We start from the raw sequence: 13046 nt of genomic DNA on the forward strand, positions 1-13046 counted from the left end.
CGAGAGCAGGGAGATTTGAGAGTGCGCGTCCAGTTTTGAGTGAAAGCAAAGGAAATCCACATGCAAGCGTAGAGATTCGCGCTGGCCACTTGCTCAACCGGTACATGGCATGACATGCATGTGATCTCAAGCCAAAAAAGTGCAGAACGCAAAAGTTAATGGTTATAATGAGTCATCTCCTCCAAGTCAGAATGCACCCAATGCTCGAGTGCAAGTCCAAGTCCAAGCCCGAGACGAGTCACGAGTCAACACTATCGTGACACGAGTCGGACTCGAGTACTAAAACACTGCTGTGCACAGTATACTGTAGATATTTTATACTGCAGAAATAGTATGAGTAGTATGGTAGTATGCTTTTCCAAACATATGAATTTCCATCATCTTGATTGCTCCACCCACATGACATCATAAGCCTCAAAACATATCAAGAAAACGTAATTCTGCTGTGAATACCTTGAGGAGCCAGGCTGAGGCAGGTTGGAGCCTTTAAAGCACAGCAGGTGCTTCATGAATAAAATAATCCATACTCATTAACATTAGCATTCATTTGCATACATTGATATGGCACACATCACATTAAGGTCAGTTTAAAACAGTCTAGAGGTGAAACACCTAGAACAAAACCTCTAGAATTCTGGAACAGTGATCAGGGATTAACAGTTTAACAATAGTTATGCGTAAGGTTATATTTTAACATATTTTCAGCGTTGGAGAAGCTACTTTGAAATTGTAGCTTGCCAAATTACAAGCCACTCAAAATGTAATGCAGGTAAACTACAGCCAAGCTGTCCTGTAGAAAGTTGTAAGATACACAACATGTTACTAAGAAAAAGTTCCTAATTACCTTCAAGCTACTTAAGGGGGAAAAATAACAAAACAAAGTAACAAGCAGCAGCATTAAATCAAATATTTTAACACAAAAAAGAGGGCATAAACTAAGGAAGGAACTAAAATGAAGCAGTGAATCTTTTTTGAACCGGTTAATTGAAATTAACGATTCACTAATGACGCATTTCCACCTTATTTAGCAGCGCAAATCAAGCAAAACTTTTTATATTTGCAATTTTTTTAATTGGCAGAAATCTCTTACAGCACCACTACATAATAGTGTGTCTATTTGTTTGGCTGAATGCACTACGGTGTGGATCGGATTTGTTGGATACAGCTGTGGCACCTGTCTGACAGAAAGACAGAGAGAGCAAAATGGAGAGAGAATGACCCCTGTCTCTCTGTCTTCTGTGGGCTGTGGCTCAGTATCCGCGCCCCTGCAGGAAGCTTTGATTTGCTCCTCAAATGCTTTCATCCCCTCAGGTTGAGTCTCTGACAGGGAAAGTGGGGGAGGTGTTGAGATAAATGGGTTAAGACACGCAGAGGAGGAAAAGAAGAGGAGGTCAAGGAAAAAAGTACTAGAAATGCACCTTCCATCTAATACATTCAGACTGAGAGAGAGTCAGCCCATGGAGAGTCTTGTACCTGTATTTAAAGGAATGTTCCGGGTTCAATACAAGTTTAGGCAACGTTTTGGCAGCAAATGCTGTCAGCTAATAACTGTTTCCTGCAAGAACTAAAGTGTCTTTTTCGAGGGGGCGCATACTGACCTGAAAATTAACCTGATCTCATTAAAATTATGAGACTGTGGCAACAATTTTGCAAAATGACACTACGTGGTTCCTTACATGGATTGGGCAGTTCTAATGTGAAATGTCCAGCACTGAATGACAGCAAAAGCAAGTTACATTTTCTCCTAACCAGATGGGGTTTTTAAGGTTAATATTCTATACTGTAACAGTTAAAGGTTGGACAAGGAGGAGGCAGCAACTGGCTGAACAGTAAACATAAATATAATGATATAACTCAACTTAAAACAACATAAAACTAACATGAACACAAACACACACAACGCGGACACGTGCGTCTCTCTCTCTCTCGAACTGGTGCCTCCGTCTCCCCTTTATCTCACTTACCCGCTGATCAGCTGATTCAACACCAACCGTGCACCATCACGGCCCGGCCACACCCTCCTCCTCTTCACACTCCTCTCCTGCCCGATTCAGGCAGGGGCACCACTGGACTGACTTACTCCCCTCCACCTCTGGTGGGGAGACACCACCCTTCCAGCCGTTTCGTCAGCTGGTGGTCCACCCCGCATCCTGTGAACCTGGGGGAGAGATGAGGGGAGGCGTGGGGGAAGAGAAAGGGCGAGTGGAGACAGAGAGAGAGAGAGAGAGAGAGAGAGAGAGCGAGAGAGAGAGAAGAACTTGCTCGCCGGCTCCCGGACGCGCTGTCGCCCGGTCCTCAACCGCTCATCCGCCCTCTACCAGATGCCAGCTCGCTCCTCCCCTGGTGGATGGCAACGAGTCCTCTGGCCCCTGGTGGACGGCTCCTCCTCTTTTCCGGCGGACGGCAGCGGTTCCTCCGGCTCTTGCCGGCCAGCAGATGAAATCAAATCACTTTCAAAATCAAATCACTTTTATTGTCACACAACCATATACACAAGTGCAGATAAGTGATTAGGTAGATTTGATGTTGTTTTAAGTTGAGTGATATCATTAAACTTTATGTTTACTGTTCAGCCGGTTCCCACCATTTAATGATATCACTCAACTTAAAACAACATAAAACAAACATGAACACAGACGCACACAACGCGGCCGCGTGTGTGCGTGCGTGTCTCTCTCTCTCTCTCTCTCTCTCTCTCTGAACTGGTGCCTCCGGCTCCCCTTTATCTTGCTCTCTCGCTGATCAGCTGATTCAGACCCGGCGGTGCAACATCATTGCCCGGCAACGCCCTCCTCCTCATCACATATACCAACATTTTTGCACAATGATTTTCACATGGCTCATGGTATGTATCATCATGGCAGTTTCCTGATGAAATTAACACTAGAGGCGCTACAACAACAATGACTTTTATTCACTTTCACACAAATCAAGTAAAAGGGCAGATTAACAGTTCATTAACACTCACTTTTCAGCGTTTCATCTCGGAACTGCCACGATACGTGTAAGGAACCATGTAAATATCGCCACAGTCTCGTTTTCTGACATCAGGCTAGTTTAAACAATAAATCGGCAAGTGGGACACTCACTTTAAGCTTTTAGCACAGCTTCTGTGACACTGCTTATTACCACAGAAATTAATAGACTCATCCTTCATTTCGTAAACGCAAGCAAAAAACACATTTACAACAATGCACTTACAACATAAGTCAGGAAAATCCAGTGATAGAAGTGAATGCATATGATAAAATGCAACTATCCATATAATAGTACCAATAAACAGGCTGATACCAATAAATAGGTTAATCATCTTTTAAAAAAGAGATGAAAACGCTTCCCTGATCCTTTGTTGTTGATGTCAAATCATGTGCATCCAATCAAACTCTACAGTATTTCGCTGCAAATGCATCTGTCACTGCAACATGATCAAACAGGAAGTCTGCATGTTGTTTCAGAGAGTTCTGGTGTACTAGGATTGGCCACAATATGCCAACTTACTGGCAAGCAACATCTCCTATCAGACTTTTTATCATTGGCTGCAGTACGTTGAAGTGCATTGCGTCAGCAGCGTAAGTTCGGATCCTACGTTGAAACCAAGAAATAATCGCGTTCACATAATCAGTGATGATCGCGATTCAGGTTACATTTTTACTCCACTGATGGTTAGGTTTAGGTTTGGGGTTGTTGGGGGGTACAGTTTATAATATGCATTTCGCTTCATTGTTTTAAAGCATGTACAGCTGAAAACAATTTGCTTTACAACTAGCTTTGGGTGCCCCTCCGTGGACATTACACCCGGAACATGGAGCGATGCGTTCTGTGGAACAAAATGAAACAATTTACTATTGCTGGTCACAGCAGGTATTTGTGCTTGTTAACTCTCTTTACAAAAGTCAGTGCATAAATATTAGTAAATCTAATGATATTCACAGACTTTGATGCAAAGATGCCACAGACATCTGATGTTTTAGAACTTTCTGTTGCTAAGCTACCGGTACATCATAAGGAGTCCATAGAGTAAAACCTCTGACATTGGTTTTCCCATGCTGTGTTTTCTATAGCAAACAGAACTTTTGTATCTGGGGGTTGATGCAAGTGCACTGATTACAGAAGTGAAAACCCAAAGGTCCAAGGTTCAAAGCCCAGAAAAGGTGATCCGTGAACTGGACAGCTGGGGAGTTCAGTATAGCACTTAACCCCAGGTTAAGTCCCCAGCAGCACGGGTACTTTAGTTGCCTTCGATAAAAAGTGTCTGAAAAATATACAGTAACAGGGCAAGTGAGGTCTACAGAGAGCATGCAAGTATCGTTGCTTTACGGCTTTTGCGTCAGTGGTCTTAGCAGCATGAAAGACATGTGATGGAGTTAGAGAAGAGCATCATAAATGCAAAACTGATGATATCATATTCTGTTAGTGACTGCACTGACAATGATCTACCTTAAAATGGATAGTTCACCCAAAAATGAAAATTCTGTCATCATTTAGTCACTCATGTTGTTCTTTACCTGTATGACTTTTGTTCTTCCTTGGAACACAAAAGGAGATGTTAGTAAATGACAAAACAATTTTCTCTCAACAGTATGCATATACTCACTAATTGACACTTCGCTAAGCTCCACCCACCCTTGGTTATGGTTGCTCACTCTGGCAAGCTCTGCAAAACTCCCTATAGGAATGAATACGAGATTGACGTGAAGGATGTTATATGTGTTCGTTTGGGAATGAGGAATGAGACACTTTAATCCATAGCGTGCTCTTCTCAATATTTATTTGAATATTTAATTAAAAAGAAAGAAAAAAAAACAAAAAACACTGTGTATCCTGTCTAGGTACCTCGTTTTACTATTACAAGTGACCCAGCAACAACGTTTTTTTTTTTTTTTTTTTTGGATCATTTCGATAAAATCCTGCTTAAAACTACTCAAACATGCACCACTCCCGTAGGTTCTCATTGTAAAAAGGCAAACGCTAAGACAGGATTGGTCAGAAATGCTTTTAAGGCAGGGCTTAGCGAAGGGTCATTTGCTGCCCACTGCATAAGCAACCTAGTTCATCATTGACCATTAGTTACTGGTGCATGCATGACGAGGTTTACAAGCCTGCTGCGTTTTTAACCTGCGGGATCTTCGGTTCCAATTCACACATTTTTCCATGTGACGCCACATGCTGAGTTGCATTTTTAATGTCTGCACACTAAAAAAACACCTTCAATGTCAATAATAAGATGACTTCTGAAAGAAAATGAAAACTTATTTAGGATTAATTTGTTAAGAGAAATTTTATGCAGAGAAGAGGAGATTCAATGATTAAACAATGCATATTTATGAAGTAGAAATATCTACAGTCCACACAATGGACCTTAATCATGAAACATGAGCAGAACAAATTTCTTTGTGGATTATTCACAAATCCATTGTTACCTAAAGGGTCCCATTGAATTGAATGCAGCAATATATGTACGAATGGTTTTACATATGATTTACTCACTGAAATTAGTGATGTGTTTCATGAACAAGGGCCATTGTGTGTAATATCGTTAAAACTGGAGTTTTGTGGCTTTTAGTCCATGTCTGCTGTGAGGCCATCTATAAGCTACGGTCATAAAACTTTAACAAAAATTACATTTTAGCAGATATATGCATTTAAATTGTACAGCATTTGATCTCATCAGGGAAACGTACCAAAAATATTAGTATGAATTTTGCCCATACAGAAATCTGATAAAAGGCCATATATGAACATTAATATAAAAATTATAGTTTATAGGCCTAAATTTGTACATATATGTAAATGTTCTATTCAAATTCAAAATATGTTACATATATGAAAACAGCCATTTTATATATATATATTGAAATATATTTTGCAAAAGTATGTGACTTTTATATCAGTGAAACCCATATATGAAAATATATGTGCTTTGCATATATTAGATTTCTATACGGCTCAGTCTAATCAAATGCTCTCAAGAATACGAATGTCCCTCCAACAGAATTATAAATACCAACTGAATCGGACAAACAAGTAGCAAATAGAATTTGTTTAAAGTGTCTTCATTGCTTTTGTCCATAGTACTAACTGTCAAGAGTGGTTTTGACAAGTTGTTACATAGAATAAAACATTTTGGATATAAAAAAAATAAAAAAAAAATTTTTTAAAAAAAAACGTATTTAAAATGTACACACCAAATTCCTACTTCAGCAGGAAATATGTCAACATAGGAAACAAAAATGCACACGTCAAACCGTTTTATGGGGTCTTAACTAAACACTGTATGCCCTTATAAGTTAACAGAAATAAAAATGTAATCAGTTTCATCAAAAAAAAAATTTAATTAATAAACTCAGTTTAAATTAGTAGAACTTTCATATTTTTATTTGTTCAACATATGCATGTAAATTGCTCTTAACGAAATATTGAGTAAGCTAACACATGCATTTGGACAGTTTTTAACTTTAAATTGAACTCTTTGGCTTAACTTTCAAGTAGTGGGACTCTAATTGAATAAGTTGAACTCAACTAAATAAGACATGTTAAATTAACTTAAATGAATATCTTTGTTATAAACTAGCTATTACAGTGAATGCAAGCATGCTAATTGGGAACTCTATGCTTTGATTAGACTATCAATTGCTCAATGAGTAAAGCAATGTAGAACATTCTTAACTTGTACCGGTCTTCAACCCTAGCTCAAGCTCCACTATTCACCACAGTGGTATACCCCAAAACATAACAGAAACTCTTCTACATAACACAACAAAACATTATACTAACAAGTCTCGCCCCTTTACATTCATCTGGTACAAAGACACATTATATAACACTTAATTTGAACATTTAGTCTCCCTGTCGATTGCCATGGAAATCATGCTGGGAATTAGAAATCCCCTGCCCAGTTTCAGTTAACCAAACTAAAAATATTAAAGTTGTCCCAACATAATAGATTAAGTAAAGCTTGGGAAAAAAGGAAAGAAGAATGCCCAATAGCCTATATCACTTTTAAAGCAAACTAAAGATTTTTGGAGACATTTTTTGGAGTAGTTTCACCAACTCAGTTCAATGCAACTACAGAGCTGGATAACAAATATTCCCAATAATCTCTACACCTACGCTCCCATTGCAACATTGGTAGCAAAGATTGAGAGGCTACTGGACATCTTTAAGTTCAACTGGACATTTTAAGTTCCTGTAAATTTAAAGTGACAAGTTCATTAAACTTAAAACAATAAAACAATTTATATTACTTAAAAGGTGAACTCAAAAGAAAGAGAAAACTGTAAATACTCATCAGGGTTAATATATTTGAACTAATTTGTATGATTACATTTTTCCCTACTCAATAAAATTAATTACTTTGAGCAGTAGGGTTTACAGTGAATTATAAGAAAGAAAAGTAGTACAAACAATGAAAATTCTGACATCATATACTCACTTTTATGACTTACTACTGTATGACTTTATTTCTTCCATGGGACACAAAGGGAGAAGTTAGACAGAATGTTCAATTCATTGCATCTTTTTTCCATACAGTGAAAGTGAATGGCGACTGAGATTGTTATTCTGTCGTCTCCTCAACATCTCATTTCAAGTCCCACGGAGGAAAGAAAGTCATACAGATTTGGAACGACATGAGGGTGAAAAAAGACAGAATGTTCATTTTGGATGAACTATCCCTTTAACACAATCTTGGAAATTGTCTGTGGGGTGGACAGAGTTAAAGTCTGTGTTGTTGGAGGAGGTGTCTGTGGTCTCAGGGATCTCATGGGACCTCTGTTCCTCTGAGGGTTTCACGGTCTCTCTGTGTCTCTCACAGATGCTGCTCTGTCACATAAAGCTGTAGAGACTCTTTCAGACCACACAAACTCAAGGCACTGACTGCAGTCATTAACAAACATTACATATTTTACATTTCCACTGTTTAAAACACCGTTTTGGCATATTTCTCTATGTAGCCAAAAAACGCTCACGCAGCTTTGGTTCTGTGTCACTGAAACACAGCATCAGAGGAGCCTTAAACTTTGTTGTTGTCATGATAGAGCATATACTGTATATTCACAATTAAGTTTCATATTTAAAAAACAGCTTCATATTTTCATTAATTTCATATTTCTATATTCATAATTTTATATTAAAAATATTTATAACATAACATTATATATCATTGCTATCTGATGAAAAACACGTATCTCCACTTTTGGCAATTTAGATTTTTTAGGCAGTTTTGATGGACACTTCTCATAGCCAATGGAGATACTTGTTAAACAGAGATACAGATAAACCTGATTAAACATATTTTCATTGGTCATTTCAATGCACAGTTCAAGCAGTAGGAAGAGGTCATTCGGCGCATTCTGTCTATGGTAAAAAGTCAAAATTGCCAAAAGTGGAGGTACATGTTTTTCATCGGACAGCGACGATATGCTACTGTAATTGCTCTGTAAATGCATTTATGCCTGCTCTGAGCAGCATTGAACTGTCTGTGTAAATACACATAAATGCCACTTCAGATGCAGCTTCTGTGCCACATTTGCAGTGTAAATATGGCTCTAGTGTGCGGTTAAGGTTTCTCGTGGGTTCTCTACCCCCGGGGCTGGCTGTCACAAGAGCTATATCTCAGTAACTGAGGGTTTGAAAATGACCAGTCCAATTACACAAAAGCTTGTTTCCTCGAGCTGTGGTTTTGTTTGTTGTTCTCAAATACCTTTTTCAAAACTGTTGTAAAATAGCATAATTTTTGTGAGTTCTACCCTCCAAACTTAAAAATAACCTAAAAACTTCCAATATCAGCATTGTGTGTAATAGCTGTTGGGCAACCAAGTAACAAGGCAAAAGTCAGGCAGTCAAAAGTTGACACATTTGTACTGTTTTCATTCTATACAATTCAATGATTACAATATCTGTTGGTCAAAACAATGGTTTAGTATATTTTTGTGATGCCATTTACAATTTTGTTCATGAGCAATTTTGCTAATAAATTCAAATGATATAATAAAGTTTTGCCTTTAAAATACACATGCAATTGTAAAATGTTATTACCTTAATATACTTCAAATAAAGGTATTCCTCTAAAATCAGTATCAATAAACAGCAGGTTCCCACTGTGACAGCATGCCCTGTTACACTAAATAAATCTTTTAGCCTATTTTTAAGATTTATACATTTCAATTTCATACAAAACTCATGTGTAATTTATGTGTAATTTTCAACAAAATAAAATTAATAAAACTATTTTAAAATAAAATAAAATTATTTTAATTTATTAATGATAATTCAATCTGATGGAATTTTATTGTGAAATTGAAATGCATAAATCTTATTTTTATTTTTGTACCGTATATGGCATGTTAGGGCACTATGATTTTTTCCCAGGGCAATAATGGTGGAAATGTTCAACATTTTTATCAAAGACTTAGTTTATGCAGAAATTGGCTATCAGAAATAAACCTACCCTGAGAAACATTCAGTGGAGTAAAAAGTGTGACAACCATCCCTGTTTTTGCCCTCTAAGCCTAACACCCTGTCTACACCGGACAGCATTAATGATTACACTGATCAGCCACAACATTAAAACCACCTGCCTAATATCGTGTAGGTCCCCCTCGTGGTGCCAAAACAGCTCTGACCCATCGAGGCATGGACTCCACAAGACCTCTGAAGGTGTCCTGTGGTATCTGGCACCAAGATGTTAGCTGCAGATCCTTCAAGTCCTGTAAGTTGAGAGGTGGGGCCTCCATGGATCGGACTTGTTGGTCCAGCACATCCCATAGATGCTCAATCGGATTGAGATCTGGGGAATTTGGAGGCCAAGTTAACACCTTGAACTCTTTGTCATGTTCCTCTAACCATTCCTTAATCATTTTTGCAGTGTGGCAGGGCGCATTATCCCGCTGAAAGAGGCCACTGCCATCAGGGAATACTGTTGTCATGAAGGGGTGTACGTGGTCTGCAATAATCTTTAGGTAGGTGGTACGTGTCAAAGTAACATCCACATAAATGCCAGGACACAAGGTTTCCCAGCAGAACATTGCCCAGAGCATCACACTGCCTCTGCCGGACTGCCTTCTTCCCATGATACATCCTGCTGCCATCCCTTCCTCAGGTAAGCGAAGCACACACACCCAGCTGTCCACATGATCTAAAAGAAAACATGATTCATCAGACCAGGTCCATTGTTCCATGGTCCAGTTCTGACGCTCACATGCCCATTGTAGGCACTTTCGGCAGTGGACAGGGGTCAGCATGGGCACTCTGACCGGTCTGCGGCTGCGCAGCCCCATACGCAGCAAGCAGCGATGCACTATGTGTTCTGACACCTTTCTATCATGGCCAGCATTACGTTTTCAGCAATTTGTGCTACAGTATCTCTTTTGTGGGATCAGACCAGACGGGCTAACCTTCTCTCCCCATGTGCATCAATGAGTCTTGGGTGCCCATGACCCTGTTGCCGGTTCACCGGTTATCCTTCCTTGGACTACTTTTGGTAGGTACTAACCACTGCACACCGGGAACACCCCACAAGACCTGCCATTTTGGAGATGCTCTGACCCAGTCGTCTAGCCATCACAATCTGACCCTTGTCAAAGTTGCTCAGATCCTTCCGCTTGCCCATTTTTCCTGCTTCCAACACATGAAACTGAAGAACGGACTGTTCACTTGCTGTCTAATATATCCCACCCCTTGACAGGTGCCATTGTAACGAGATAATAAATGTTATTCATTTCACCTTTCAGTGGTTTTAATGTTGTGGCTGATCAGCGTATAATAGGGTGCTATTGCTTTTGACGCGACACGCCGCTCACGTCCGGTGTATACAGGGAGTTAGCCTACAATGCAAAAAAGCAAAAAATAAAAAGCTGCCTCACTAAAATGAAATCCCATTAAAATACCACATACAGCATACATATGAAAGCAATACACCAAGCAATACAAAAACTCCCACTGAAAGCTGTTTGGCAGCAGCACAGTACGTCTTTGGCTTTGTATGAAGGACAGAGAGTTGTGCTGTGTTTGTCTTTGAAGCAGTCTGTTAAACTCAGGAGACTTTACTTTCAGACTATAACAAAGATGTTTTCTACTTCTAGAAACTCTTTGAAGTTCTGGGCCTGTGCAGGTCTTCTGAAGTTACTGATATCTAGTCTGTTTTATGAATGGATTAGAACAGACTGCAGTGGTGTCAACTCTCTACACGCACCAACAAACATTTCATCCATAGTTGTGGAAGACACTCAATCTGTGACTAGAAATAATTTTCACCAGCATCCTCAAACATGATCATAATGGCTTTCTTCAGCTCCTGTAAATCAAAATTTAGTGAATGTTAATAACAGAAACAAAGCGTTTTCAAAAGAAAATTTTCCACTAGAATGTTGTCTGAGAGCTAAATGTGGATTTTAAAAACATTTCTGCCAAAATACCAGTTGCAATTGTTTTTAAAGGGATTGTTCACCCAAAAATGAAAATTCTGTAATCATTTACTCACCCTCATGCCATCCCAGATGTGTATGACTGTCTTCTGCTGATCAAAACCAAAGATGTTTAGAAGAATATCTATAGGAATATCTGCAGGTCCATAAAATGCAAGTGAATGGTGGCCAGAACTCTGAAGGTCCAAAAGGCCCATAAAGCAGCATAAAAGTATTCCATACGACTTCAGTGGTTAAATCCAATTTAAGTCCTTTTTTTTAACTATAAATCTCCACTTTGACCAGCCTCAACCAGTAGGTGGCAATATGCATGAAGAATATGAATCATCACAAAACAAAAGAAGAATGTGGAAGCGAAAGTGGAGATTTATAGTAAAAAGGACGTAAATTGTGATCTGTTTTTAACTGACTAATCATATAGTTTCTAAAAACACGGATTAAACCATTGCAGTTGCATTGATTACTTCTATGCGGCCTTTATGTGCTTTTTGGACTTACAAAGTTCTGGCCACCATTCACTTGCATTGTATGGACCAACAGAGTTCAGCAGAAGAAAGACATACACATCTGGGATGGCATGAGGGTGAGTAAATGATGAGAGAATTTATATTTTTGGGGTTAACTATCCCTTTAACACAGTTCAAATGAGGTAATTTGTCATTGGAGAAAGGGCAGCTATTTTCTATGGGTACAAAAGTACAGCTCCTAAACCTACTTGATTGGAGAAAGACAAAAATCTCCAAAACATTTGATCATGACTGCGATCGAAGAACATATTTCAAATAAGCAGTTAAATCTGATAACAATGATCTCATAAATTGTGCTTCTTTAGCTCAGACTACACCAAAAAACGCAATTTTTCAGGCTGGTTCGGCTGATACGCATGTGTGTTTTCTCTGACAGATGATGTATAGAGTACTGTGCAAAAGTCTTAGGCACATAAGATGTTTCACAAAAGCATTTGTCTTCAGATGATTATTTATATCTTCAGCTTTAGCGTGTCAACAGGAAATATAAATGTTAGACTCACAAACATTACATTTGCAAATAGAAAAGATTAGAATAGAAGAACAGGGAGCCCTGCAACAGATGGCATGGCCCCCACAAAGCCCCCCCACTGAACATCAAGTCAGTCTGGGATTACATAAAGAGACAGAAGCAATTGAGATAGCCTAAATAGATAGAAGAACTGTGGTGAATTCTCCAAGAAGCTTGGAACATCCTATCTGCCAACAACCAAGAAAAACTGTGTCCAGGTGTACCTAGGAGAATTGGTGCTGTTTTGAAGGCAAAGGTGGTCACGCTGAATATTGATTTAGCTTTTTTTATGTTTACTGGACTTTGTATGACACTAAGTGATAAATGAAAACTATTTATGTCATTATTTTTGAAGACATCCTCACTATGCAACATTTTTCACAAGTAGCTAAACATTTTGCACAGTACTGTGTATCTAAAAGGTGATTGGCTCTTTTACCTGTATGGCGGGACTTCCTTTTCTACATCTGCCATATTGGGCATTCCAGTTTCTCCCATTCATTTTGATACAAGTGCACCGTCTTGGGCTAAACAGTCTCTGGTAGAATACAATTCACCAGCATGTCGCCCTCTGCTGGAGACAGT

This window comes from Myxocyprinus asiaticus, chromosome 26 (assembly GCF_019703515.2).
Source record: "Myxocyprinus asiaticus isolate MX2 ecotype Aquarium Trade chromosome 26, UBuf_Myxa_2, whole genome shotgun sequence".
Lineage (NCBI taxonomy): Eukaryota > Metazoa > Chordata > Actinopteri > Cypriniformes > Catostomidae > Myxocyprinus > Myxocyprinus asiaticus.